Raw genomic sequence first — 14,312 nt, 5'->3', positions numbered from 1 at the left:
TTGAACTAACTTGGGCAGCATGTGGCTCTCAAGTCTGGGAAGACCCACCCAGAGTGGGCTGGATGTAAGCAAGACCTTTAGGAGCTGATATCACTCTGCCTTTTGGAAAACAACTCTTCAGGTGCAGGTCCCTGGTAAGTCTGGGCCAGGAACCCTGAAGGCAGCAGACTTCTGCTGGTTCCCCTTTCCTTTGAGCCTCATTCTCCACTTCTTATCTCATGGTGACCATCTTCTGAGGCAATTTGGGACATGGCTCTCTCCTAGAACTAGTGTAAAAATTAAATTAGTCTCTAGTAATAGAAATATTATATTTTATGAGATTTATTAATGATTAAGGATGCAAAATAATAACCACATGCCCCTGGCTGATTAGCTCATTCAAAATCCCCACACTTAGTTTACTTACTACATAGTTGCAAATGGAAGAGTAGAGCATTGAAGAGGCTGAGGTGGGCATTACAGCCAGTTTAAATACTCATTTTGATCTGGCCCAGATGGAGACTCGGGGAGATTATAGGGAATTTTGGGAAATACCAAGGACTTCTGGGAATTGAAGTCTAGGGTTCAAATCTCCATTTTACATTAGCTACTGGCTATCCACACATCCACAATTTAACATTGCATCACATTTTCCCTTCACAATCCCCTGTACCAGCTCAGGTATACTATATCCCTACCCTCAGCTTTTGGTTATAGGTTTGCTGAAATTGCCTCTATCACAGGCCACTGTGAATTCATAATTTCTGAAATGGGGCTGGGCCTGCCTCATTCTTTGGGTACTCAGGAGAAAGATCAGGATTGGTATTCAGAAGGTGGCAGCAACCATTTTAATAAGACCTAGAGACAAGTAGTGAAAAATGGAAAGAGTAAAACTCCTTTGCTTATTTTGCCAAATAATTTGTATAATATTGGGATTATTTGTTCTTTAAATGTTTGATAAGATTCACTTGTGAATCCATCTGGCCCTGGGGATTTTTTTGTAGGAAGGAGTTTTATCAAATTCCTTTCATGTCAGAAATATGGGACTGATTCCAAAGCCAGGCAGAGCAAAAACCAAGAAAGAAAACTACAGACCAATCTCCTTAATAAATATAGATGCAAAAATCTTAAGAAAAATACTAGCAAAAAGACTCCAGCAAGTGATCACGAGGATGATTCACTATAATCAGGTGAGATTTATGCCAGCAATATCAGGATGGTTTAATATTAGAAAAACCATCCATATAATTGACCGTATCAATAGTCAAACCAACAGAAATCACACGATTATATCAATAGATGCAGAAAAGGCCTTTGACAAAATATAATACTCATTCCTATTGAAAACATTAGAAAGAATAGGAATAGAAGAACCTTTCCTTAAAATAATAAACAGTATATATTTCAAACCATCAGCAAGTATCCTCTGCAATGGAGACAAGTTAGAAACCTTCCCAGTAAGATCATGAGTGAAGCAAGAATGCCCATTATCACCTCTTTTATTTAATATTATACTAGAAATGCTAGCAGTAGCAATTAGAGAAGAAAAAGAAATTTAAGGGATGAAAGTAGGCTATGAGGAGACTATCACTGTTTGCAGATGATATAATAGCATATTTAAAGAACCCCAGAAAATCTACTAAAAGGCTAGCAGAAATAATTAACAACTTTAGTAAAGTTGCAAGGTACAAGATAAATGCCTATACATCATCAGCATTTCTATATATTTCCAACAAAACTCAGCAGCAGAAGATAGAAAGAGAAACTCCACTTAAAATAACACTAGACAATATAAAATGTTTAGGAATCGTAACTGCCAGGACAAACACAAACAAACATTATATGAATACAACTTCAAAATACTTACACAGTTAAAACTAGATCTAAACAGTTGGAAAAACAGTCATTCCTGGGCAGGATCAGCTAACATAATAAAAATGACAATCCTACCCAAATTAATCTACGTATTCAGTGCCATACCTATCAAAATGCCAAAAAAAAAATTTTATAGAATTAGAAAAAATTATAACAAAGTTCATTTGGAAGAACAAATGATCATGACTATGAAGGGAAATAATGAAAAAAATGTGAAGGAAGGCTATCATAACCTGACTGGCTGACAAGGTCACAGTCTGGGGAAAAGGGTTCTGCAAAGCAGAGCCCTGTCACCCACCATGAGATCCCCCTGCTAACTCCTTTTCTGTGACTTCTCTCCTCAACTTCCTTTGTATCCCATAACAGTATCACTCACACCCTTATTGCCTGTGGATTTGCTCTTGTCTTATTTCTTCTCATTCTTGTTTGCTTTCCAGTCATCATTTGTTGCCTAGGATTCACCATATGTCAAATCCAAAAAGAGATGAAGTCATTTACTTTAAATAGCAAAAAGGGAGGAGAGTTTGGAGGCCATCATACCTTGACTGGCTGACAAGGTCATGGTCTAGGGAAATGGGGTTTGCAAAGCAGCCCTCAGAAATTGAGGCCCCCACTGATCCCCCTCTGTGACTTCTCTCCCCAACTTCCCCCACTAATAATGGACTTGTTATGATTACTAATCTCTCCCCAATACAAGAGAAATAATATGAGAGCAAATACTTATAGGATCAATAAATATATACCCCACTTTAATTCCCCTAGATTAGTACCCCAAAAAGATTGCAATTACAGAATTAAAGCCAAAAGATTATTGCACATACCCCCTCATTTCTCATGCACAAGATACACTTCAAGGCTTTACAATATACACTGGTCAAATGCTTGAGCATCATAATAAGTCTTTCCCTACAGTTATCACACTCCAGTGAATTTGTTGATAAATAGAAACCAGGCAACATTGCTAGGCACTTCAAAGTAACACAAGAAAAACAGAACTTGTAAATTGAGGAAACCCCCAAACTGGTCTGCTTTAAGTCCTTACACCTAGATACAAAGATGTTTTGTTACTCATCTCCCAAGCAACTGTGATTGATGGCAAAAGCTGACCAAAAGCACAATGATCCTCTCAGCAGGTCAAGGGGTACGAACCTACAAATGGCTTTATTCACATTCATCATAATATATATCACAGAGTGTTGTAGAAATCTACTAAGTGATCACAGAATTCTTTGTTGTAGTAAGATCACAAGAGTGTTATTTAGGTGATTTGATAATATCCAGTCAGAAGGTAGAATGTCACATACGTAGCAGATTGATTTGTGTGTCAAAGAAGCATGTATCTGAAAACATATATAATAAATGAACCACGGCATTAAAGCAGAGCACTGTGTGTGATGCCTGCATATGTGAGTTGAATACACAGTGTTTCTCAGCTCCTTTATCCAACCAGGTGGTCACATCTGGGCAGAGAGACCTTGGATCCTCAGAGAGGCCACTGGATGGACCTTGCTAGGGGATGTCCAAAAAGCATCTCACATGGTGAGATATGTAGATCTCCCCTAGGTCTGCTACAAAGAGAAAACAAAGCTAAGGGGAAGACTTCAGGCCATTTTTAGTGAGTGTCAGTGCACAATTTTCCAATCATGGTCTTAAGTTCTCTATTCATTCTCTCGACTTGGCCCGAGCTCTGGGGGTGATATGGTACATGGAATTGGGGAGTGATCCCCAGACAAGAATAAATCTGAAACAAGACAGAATCAGTCAAATAAGTTCCCCTATCTGAATCAATTCCTGCTGGTGGGCCAAAATGAGGGGTAATTTCTCTTAAAAGCACTTTAGCAACAAAAGCTGCTGTCGCTCAAGTGCTAGGAAAGGCCTCCATCCATGTGGTCAGCTGATCCACTATGACTAGGCAAACTTTGTAATGTCCAGGTTTAGGAACGGTAATAAAGTCAATTTGTAAATGCTCAAAAAGTGTGCAAGCCAAAGGATGCCCACCAAAAACCTTGCTTCAAAAAGCATATTGGTTATGTGAGTAGAACAGGCTGCACATACTCCAGAGAGCCCTCAAATGGCAGTTGCCATTATTATGCCCTTAAAATCCTGTCCCAGGGATACAGGAAAACCTACAGAAATGGAATGTAAATATGTTCTTTCCCAAGAGGGGTGATTTTATTCCTACTATTTGCCTTGAAAAGAGGACAGGTCAGACTGTGTACTGTAAAGATTGAATTTGGCTCTTCCCTGATTGTAACAATGAAGGTACTTAGCTCTTTCTTGATTGGTGAAGATTAAATTGTAATCCCCTATATATTTGTTGACTTAATCCCCAAAATGTAAGCATAGTACTTAAAGTTGAGTGGAAGATCTGCCTACTTAATCATGAAGTGGGAGGTCTGTGACCCACCGTGTGCAATAGCAGGTAAGGAATTGGAATCGACTAACTGCCTTCTGGGCAGTCCTAGAGCAGAGCTTCAGCTGTGATTGGTAGACATGGAATTAGGGGAAGTGATGCAAGAAAAAAGATCTTTAAAAGAAAGAGACAAGGGCCTGAATGAAGTTGGTCTTCTGGGAGGTTGGTGGTGGTGGTTGTTCTTCTGGGAGTTTGAGACACACTTGGAGTGGAGTCTGCTGGAGTTGAGGCTGACAAAGAATCTGCTGATTGAACTGACACATGATGAGTGTAAAGGCTGACTTCCTTCTTTGGCCTTTTTGGAGGCTTCAGCCTCTGGAAAAGGCCCATCGTCTTGAGACTCCTTTCCCCTGGCTAGGGTCTTAGAATTGCTACCTGGCTCAGAGGAAGCCAGAGTGCTCTCTCTCTCTCTCTCTCTCTCTCTCTCTCTCTCTCTCTCTCTCTCTCTCTCTCTCTCTCTCTCTCTCTCTGTCTCTCTCTCTCTCTCTCTCTCTCTCTCTGTCTCTCTCTCTCTCTCTCTCTCTCTCTGTCTCTCTCTGTCTCTCTCTCTCTCTCTCTCTCTCTCTCTCTCTCTTTCTCTCTCTTTCTCTCTCTCTCTCTCCCTTTTCCCCTTTCCTTCTCTTTCTCTCTTCCTTAATAGCTTCCCTCTATTCTAATATAAACCACCATAAATTCCATTTGATTTTAGTAATTCATTTTTGGGATTTAGAAATTAAATCCCTGGTGACCAATTAAATATATTCAGTCCAACCATAAATTTAACACTACCCTAAGGCAGCTGGTCCTCAGTGGCCTCTAAGAAATAGGAGATAAGAAGTGAGGAATTTTCTCTGCTAGTTTAGGGATTGGGGATCAATGTACCTAGTGTTTCCACCTCATGATTACACAAATTTCCAAAAATGGCTCCCTTGGGAGAGGCAAAAAGTCTCAGGATCATGTCCCAATCCAGCCGAGGTTGCTTGATTTCTGTGCATTTCAAGATAAATATTCAGTATATTTCAGCTAGTCTGTCTGGCCAATCCACCTGAAACAGGTTCTTCCACCTTGCTTGGAGCCCAGCTGTTCCTGCCCAATGTTCTTGGGAGTTCTGCCCTTTTTAGAGCTGCCAAAAGCTGAGTTTGGCAGGAAAAGCAAGCAGAGTCATTGTGCCCTGGGGTTTTAATCACTGTGCTGGTTCCAAAGATAGCAAGCAATTTGAGGCAGAGGGGGATATTTCAGTGCTGGAGGATATGAATTTCCCAGGACCACCTGCGCAACTCCTAATAGAGGAAGCCAGCTTATTGGTGCCCATGTTGAAGAACATTGTTCTAGATCAATCCCCTCTGAACAAAGACTGAAAAGGGATCTAATAGAGTTGGAGATCCCTGTACTACATCTCTACCAAAAACAGTCACACACCTGCCTATACTACTTCAAGACTAATTATATCTCCATTTCTTCCTCAGCTGGAAAGTAGGTGAAGTGAAAACTTTCAAGGAAGAAAGTCCCCAGAAACTTGATTAGCCTATTTGGAGACTGACATGTATTTAAATGGGTTGTTCTTGTTATTGGCCCTTTATTTTTTAAAAGAACCAATGACATCAAAGGAAGATGTCTTAACTTGCTTGTGAATTGGATTCAAGTGAGGCAGAGTTATCTAAAGTCATCAGCCTCACTCTCTTCCAGAGGCAAGACAGAATTCAAGATTCCTGCAATAGCCTGGGATGCCATGGAAGACCTTGGCATCCTCTATATCTGAGCAAGTTCCAAGTACTCTACAGAGCCTGCTTCAGCCAGTTGATGTTCCTGGAAACAAATGGTTCTTATCTACCCATTCTACCAGGGGAAGTTTTCACATGCCTGGCATAGACACTCCGTAAGTCACTGTAAGGTTTCTCCTTATACTGGTCATTACTCTCAATCTGATTGAGCCCATCATCCAAAATAGTTTTACCCAAGGGTGTTGCTGCTGGCCCTGCTAGTTTCTTGGAGTCACAGGCCAGAGTTATATGACAGGTAGACACCCAAGTAGGACTGTAGCCCTGAAAGGAGCTCAACAAGCTCTCACACCAGAGGTGCTAGTCTTCCTTGAATACTCCATTTCAATCAAAATGAAAAGAAAGAGAGTCCCAGGGTCCCTATTACACAAATAGGTTACATTCAGGGTCATCATTTGGGACCAGAGCAGTGAGAGTAAAACACATTAGTTTCTCACAACTGACTGTGTGATACCTGATATTGTTTCCTATTTCCATGATCATGCCTTCAGGTGAAGACAGACTCTGAATGAAGACCCCCTCCCCCCACTTGGAGATTCTTTATCCCTTGGGGTCAGGAAAGAATGGCAGGATTATGATATGATAGATAGAGAAATTAACTTAGAGTCAGAATGACCTCTAATACTCATCAGTCCTGTGATTCTAGGCATGTCATTCGTCTCTGAACCTCAAATTCTTCATCAGTATATAGGGGATAATAAATAGTAGCACTTCCCTCAAAAAGATTTTGTGAGTATTGAAAGAGATACCACACATATATTAGCTCTTTTAAAACCTTCAAAGCTATGTACATGTGACCTATTATTATTACAATGAATCATGAGCTTGTTGGCTATAAATACTGCTTCCCTGGGACCTAAGAGGTACTTAATAAATACTTATTGAAACTGAATTTTAGAGATGTGTTATGAGTTAAATTATCTCAAGAGACTAACTTTTGGAGAATAATGATCATGTCAGGATTATTGGCTAGGCCAGGATCACAAACCACAAATGTGATATAGGTCTCCATGGCTCTCTCTTGACCAGGGATGACCTGAGATGCTTTAGGAAGCTTAATAAATAACATTTTAGAAGCTCATTATTTATCCCCTCTTTGATGATCCCAAGAGATATATAATTGGTGATAACTAATTAAGAGGTAGTCCATTTACTTTCAATTTTATTAATTTCTCATTTGATTTTTAGAATTTTGAATTCATTTTTCATCTGGAGATTTTTAATTTATTCTCTTTCTAGTTTTTTTTAATTTGTATGCCCAATTCATTGACCTCTTCCCTCTCTGATTTGTTGATATATGCATTCAGTGATATAAAATTTCCCCTGAGTACTTCTTTGACTGTATCCTATAGATTTTTTTTATTTGAAAAATTTTATTTAATTAATTGATTTAGAATATCTTCCCATGGTTACATGATTCATGTTATTTCCCTCCCCTTCTCCCACCCTTTTCCTGTAGCCAACAAGCAGTTCCAATGGGTTTCAAATATGACATTGATCAAGACCTATTATCATATTATTAATATTTTTACTAGGGTGATTGTTTAGGGTCTACATCCCCCAAAATATCCTCATTGTCCCATATAATCAAGCAGTTGTTTTTCTCCTGTGTTCCTACTCCCACAGATCTTTCTCTGCATGTGGATAGCATTCTTTCTCATAAATCCCTCAGAATGATCCTGGATTATTGCATTGCTGCTAGTAGAGAAGGCCATTACATTCAACTGTGCCACAATGTATCTGTCTCTGTGTATAAGGTTCGCTTCATTCTGCTCCTTTCACTCTGCATCAGTTCCTTGAGGTGGTTCCAGTTCACATGGAATTCCTCCAGTTCATTATTCCTTTTAGCACAATAGCATTCTATCACCAACAGACACCACAATTTGTTGAGCCATTCCCAAATCAAAGGGCATCCCCTCATTTTCCAACATGTTTGCCACCACAAAGAGCACAGTTATAAATATTTTTGTACAAGCCTTTTCCCTTATTATCTCTTTGGGGTATAAACCAAGCATTGGTATGGCTGGATCAAAAGGCAGACAGTATTTTAAAGCCCTTTGGGCATAGTTCAAATTGTATTCCAGAATGTTTGGATCAATTCACAACTCCACCAGCAATGCATTAATGTCCCAGTTTTGCCACTTCCTCTCCAAATTTTATCACTTTATTTTGCTGTTATGTAGCTGCTTCCTGCAGAGCATCTGACTTAGAGTCATCAGGGAGTCCAGGGAAGGGCTGGGACTAAGAGCCCAACTGGGAGGCCACACAGCCCAGGCTCTCTGTGAAGCTGGTCCCTTCCTTCCTCCCTGCTCTTCCTTCTCTCTGCTCCTTACTGGGGGCTGCTCAGTGGAAGCTTCTCAGGGTCAATAAGGGGAAGACCTGGAAAGGTTCCTGGGGAGGGGCTGGCCTGACCCCTCTGAAGCTCTTCCTATAGTCTGCACCAGGAGAGGATTCTTAGCAAGGTCTTCCTGAGCATCCCATGAGAGAGTACACATAAAAGTGTTTGTAACTCACTTCAGAGTTGGCAGCTTCCATTATTATGCCTTCAAGATTCTCTCCCTAGTGATATAGGAAAAACTGAAGAAATAGTGTTCAAATCTGTCTCCTGCCAAGAGAAATGACTGCTGGGGAGAAATTATTGCATAGAAAGAATCTGGAATGTTAGAATGAAGATTGATGGACAGTAAAAGAAGTAGGAGGGGGGAGGGGAGACTTGGATAGTGACAGTTTCCCTCCAGTGGTACTCTTAGAAATCACCTCTATTCCTGGATTTTTCCCAACTGTTTGCTCTAAGGAAGGCGGAGTCACGATGGCAACATAGAGACAGTGAAAGTTCAGAACTATGAAAACCCTTCCTTACCACTTACAAACTAAATGTTCCTAGATGACTTAAAATCAAATCCAACAAGACAGAGCCAAGGAACCCTCCTGTTGGACTCAACTTAAAAGATATGCCCCCAAAATCCTGGATTCGAGAACACTTGGGTCTAAGGGGAGGGAAGAAGGAAGGTCCCAGGACTGTAGAAATTAAATAGTGGGCCTTTCATAAACTGTGGCAGTTAAAAGAGTGGATGCCACAAACTGTTATAATTAAAATGGTTGATGTTGTAAACTGTAGTGAGTTAAAATGGTGGAAGATATAAATTGTGATAGATATAAGAGAGGGTGAGTAAATTTGACTGCAGAAAATATGTTTCACTACAGTGTCTTGGTTTTAAATCAAAATATAAGGTGGTCGCCAGGGAAATATTCCCAATTATTCAAATACCCAAGTCAACTGGGTTTTATAAAGATTTTAATTAATAATACAATGAGTAATCAAAGAAAAGAGAGAAAGAGAGAAAAAGGAAATAAGTATGAAGGGCCTTAAGCCAACATGGCCTAGACCTGATTATTAAGAGAGAGAGATCAGTCAGTCAGTCTTTTATCACTCACCACAAGGTCTGTCTAAGCAAGGATTCTAGTGACAGAGTCTCCTCAGAGAGAGTTCCAGCCAGAGTCCTCCTCAAGGAGCCTTCCAGCCAGAGACTGTTTCAAAGGGCCTCTCTCAAGAGCCTCCAGAGGGATAGAGTCCCCTCAGAGGAGCTCCAGCAAGACCTCCTTAGAGATTATCCTCCAAGAGCTTCCCTTCTCCAGAGCCTCTCTCAAGAGATTTCTCCAAAAGGATTCTCCTCAAGTGATCCTAGGATCTCCAAGCCTCCAAGGATCCAAGGATCTAAGGATCTCCAAGCCTCCTCTGCTCAAGAGATTCCTTTTCTTATATAGGGGTTCTTTTCCTATGTCACCTCCCCTAAGTTCTTCCATCTACCAATCACCGTAGATGTTTCCTAAAGGACAGCCCATCTGAATTCCTGCTAAGTCGACTAATCTCAGTAAGTCTGAACCAGAGAAAATGCTGCTGTGTAGACTAATCCCCTCAGTAAGTCTGAACCAGAGAAAACACAGTTGAGTCGACTAATCTCATTAAGAGAAAACCTGCCTGACCTTTTTTAGGTACCTAGCATCCCATTGTATCAATTCTAAAAAACAGGCATGGCTCAAAGAACTCCCTGCCTCATCATAAGCATGGGTCCAAGTACTTTCATTGTTTAGCAAGGAGTTTTCTCCCCTAAAGCAGTCTTAAGTACGGGTGGAGTAGAGGTCCTCCCATAGCAAGGAGTTTTCTCCCCTAAAGCAGTCTTAAGTACGGGTGGAGTAGAGGTCCTCCCATTTCTGATCCTGGCAAGTTCTCACATCAAAATGGGGAATGTTTCCAGTAGGGAATTTATTCCAATGGAGGATTCCTCAATGTGGAAATTTTTAACATTCACAAGTCTGAGACATTTCAAGATTTACAGGACCCCTCCCCCACTTAGAGCTGTAAGCCTCCAGTGGCAGCTGCAACCTCTGGGTGGGCAAAGGCAGTGGTATGGAGGGAGCACCTCGAGGGCAAAGCTGTGCCAGGCTCAGAGTGTCAAACAGGAGGTGGGAAAGCAGTTAGAGAAGAAGCATAGAGCACAGAGCTGGCAGCCTAGTTGCAGCAGTGGAGATATTCCATATTGCCCCCCCCCCCCCCCGAGGTTTTGGCCTCAGGGCACATCCAGCTCTGCAACTCAGCTGGGCTTAATCTCATCAAAGCTTTCAGAGGGTAGGGAAGCTCAAGCGCCATCACCTCCCCCCCACACACACACACACATACACAGACCGCTGGACTTAATCCCATCAAAGCTTCCAGAGCACAGGGAAGCTCAAGCTCCAACACCCCTTCCCCTAGAGTCTTGGCCGAGAGATTTGCTGACAATACTCCAGGAGTGAAGACTGACAGAAAACCCAAAACCACAAAAAAAAAAATGAGAGGATCAAAAGATCAGGCAACTGCAGGGAGTAAAGAAGGGGTAAATATGAGCAAACAACAGAAAAAGAAAAAAGAAATTACAATTGACAGCTTCTATACGGGCAATGAACAAAGAGCAAACAAAACAGAAGGATGAAGGAACAAGCAAAAACACAGAAACTCCAGCGAATTGAATACAGGCTTTGGAAGAACTCAAAATACAATTCAAAACACAATTAAGAGAGGCTGAAGACAACTGGGAAAAAGACTTAAAAAGTAAGATAAGTCATCTGGAAACAGAAAACAGTGTCTTGAAAGCCAAAATTAATCAGCTTGAAAATGAGACCAACTGTTTGCTCTACCTGGATTCCTCTGATCGTGTGATCAAACAAAAGGGTTGGAGGGGAGAAGCTTGATCTGTAAGGATGATCTTTAGGGGTGTTAGCCTGAAAAGACAGTCCCAACTAGTTTTGAAGGTAAGATTCTCTTTTTCCACTTGCTTTCTGCTGTTAAAGACTTTGAATTTAAGAAAACTGGCAGTGATTAGGAATAGAAATTAATAAAAGAAACCCTCCACAAGTTTGTGAGGCCTGGCCTCAGCTCAAAAGCCAAGACGCAAACCTAAGCTGTGGCAAAGTATAGGGCAAATCCCTATTCCCTCTACCCTGATACCTTCCCAATTTGAATTTATTATTAAATCATCTTTAGGTAATTAAAGCCAGTCAGATAAATCTTTATAAGGGTGAGGGGTCCCTGAAGGGGAAAAGGGTTTCTTAGGGGAGAAGGTTCTCAGTAACCTGAAGTACACTAAATCTTGAGGTGCCTGTCTGTGCCTCTCCCCCCTTTCACCCTGGTATAATATTTGTAAGCAGAGTATTTTATTACACTATATACCCACTGTTTGGCTGGAATAGGGGACAGTTCAGAGTGTCTATCCTAAGGCAACTGGTCCTGAGTGGCCTCTGAGAATTAGGAGAGGAGTGAGGAATTTTCTCTAATATATTAAAGATAGTGGATTAAAGTGATCTGTGTTTCAACTTTACAATAACAGTTTCCAGAGCTGGCATGGATCTTGTAAGATTAAAAATTAATATCCAAATACTTGAAGTATTATAGTTATCAAAATGTATTAATAACTTGAAGCAAAAGGAAAGTAAAAAGCTAGATCAAAGAGGGAGTCAACCCAGCCTTGGTCCTGAGGGAAGAGAATGGGAGGCAGAGATACACACTACTATATACGAATATAAGCACACAACTTGTTGGAGAGAGGAAAGGAATTTTGAGAAATACTAAAGGAATTTTGGGAAATATAGTCCTGTAGTACATTTTCTAATTACACAATCTTTTGTAAGAGCAAAGAATTCTTATATTTGGGTCCTCCATTGCATAGAGATTCCAGATTTCAGTGCATTTCAGGATATATATTTTGAATATTCCAGTTAGTCTATCTGGTCAATCTACTTGCAACAAAGATTCTTTGTCTTTTGCTTGGAACTGTGCAGATGGAAAATTTGCAACACCTGAGCTACATTCCCATCATCTTTTTAAGTTGCATCCATATTTTATGTAAGGATACTTAGGAGATAAATTTGGCTGAGACCTAAGCTACGGGACTCTTTCTTTGGAGCTTGTGATTTTGGTAAAGTTCTACAGGTGTGAGTCTCTGTCTCTCTTTTCTCTGCTCGCTTGATTAAAAGAACTTTTTTTCTTTCCCTTTCTTCTTATTTTTAAAATCCTACACATTTTTGGCAACCATGAAGGGATTTAAGAACTAGAGGAACCAGATTTCTTCTTCTGCCATACTTTTCCCTCTCCACTCTCCCCTTTTCTTTCTCCATTCTCCCTCTGGGAAACCCTTCGAACCTTTCTCAGCCTCATTTCCTAAACCTGCCTACTGTAATAGTTAAAGGAATTCTAGAGGATGAAAGAGGTATAGGGGATAAGGAAGGGTTTATAACAGGGAACAGGAGAGTTGCAGGGACAGAGGGAATATAGCTGCTGGTGTGGTAAAAGGAGAGAGATACCCCCTGCTGAGAGGCTGTCTTTGAAAAATGGGGTTCCAGGGAAATGGGCCAACTATGATAGCCTGAAGGTATGACTTCTTTATTGATTGATGTTGAAGATACCCCACAGCAGGTAAGCACAGACCCTGCTTGATCACATGGATAGATGGGAATAGGATTGGGGATATAGATTCTAAATGATCTAAATGATCACCCTAATGCAAATATCAATAATATGGAAATAGGTCTTGATCAATGACATATGTGAAACCCAGTAGAATTGTGCATCAGCTACAGGAGTGTGAATTTTAGATTTACTCCACCCTGCTTAGTCTAGCAACCAGGAATGTATGGAGGATGGCCTATGACAGACATGTGCTAGCAAGTGACAAATAAGAAACAACTGAAAGACCCCCTGGGCTGTTCTATGTCAAGCTTAAGCTACAATTGGTAGATGTGAGATGCAGAAAGTGATGTAAAGAACAGTCTATATATTTTGCATCACTTCCTCTCTCCAGCTTCTCTCACAGAGACATGGATCTCGCTCTCACTCTCTCTCACAGGGACATTGGTCTCTGTTGGCAGTGAGGGGAGTTCTGTGTGTGTTTGGCATCTTTGCAGTTGGCTTTTGCAGCTTGCCGGTAAGGGACTGGAGAAGTTCAGTAGAGTGGGTTAGGTGAGGCATCTTCCCTAAGCGACCTGGGTGAGTAATTTAGGCTGATTCCTTTTTCCTTTACCCCCTAAGAGCATTATCCTCTTAGGAGGCCCTTCATCTTGGAGTAGGCCTTGTGGCAGGAAGCTGATCTAGTTTTAATCTTCTGAGGAGGCCTCGTGGCTGAGTTCTCTGAACTTCCCTTGGCTTAGGCTAGACCGGAGAAACCTTATACCTTTTTTCTCTCTCTCTTCTTCTTAATTCCTTCCCTCTATTGTAATTAAACCACCATAAAATTCCAAGACTGAATTGAGTATTTTATTGGGATTGAATTAATCCCTGGCAACCACTAATATATGTTCAGTCAATAACCCCTAAATTTATCCGTAACAGTCGGGGGTTGGAAGAAGGGGAGGGAAATAACATTTGTCTTATAACCATGGAAAAATATTCTACATTAAATAAAATCCCTCCCCCCCCAAAGAAGTAAAAAAAATAAAATGTCAAAAATACTGGTTAATAAATTTTCATAATTGAAGGGCTCTCATATAAAAGAAAAATGTTTCTGTCCCTAAAACTCTTAGAGCTTTCCTTCTGAGAGTCCTATATCCAGTTCTTCCTGAGCCCTTCAATTCTGCCCCACGCCTTGAATTCTACCTGGGCCACTACCAATTCTCATCTTTGTGCCTCCACTTTCCCCATCTCTTTAACACCTGCCTCTTTCTCTCCTTCTTGTCTAGGACTCAGATCCTCCTACTAAACATATGCATAAACTCTGGGTAGCAGACTAATCTGAATGTAGAGGTCCCTATCATTTGAG

Source organism: Monodelphis domestica, chromosome 1 (assembly GCF_027887165.1).
Source record: "Monodelphis domestica isolate mMonDom1 chromosome 1, mMonDom1.pri, whole genome shotgun sequence".
In the NCBI taxonomy this organism is placed as follows: Eukaryota; Metazoa; Chordata; class Mammalia; order Didelphimorphia; family Didelphidae; genus Monodelphis; species Monodelphis domestica.
The sequence above is the reverse complement of the archived record's forward strand: the minus strand, read 5'-3'. Positions refer to the sequence as shown.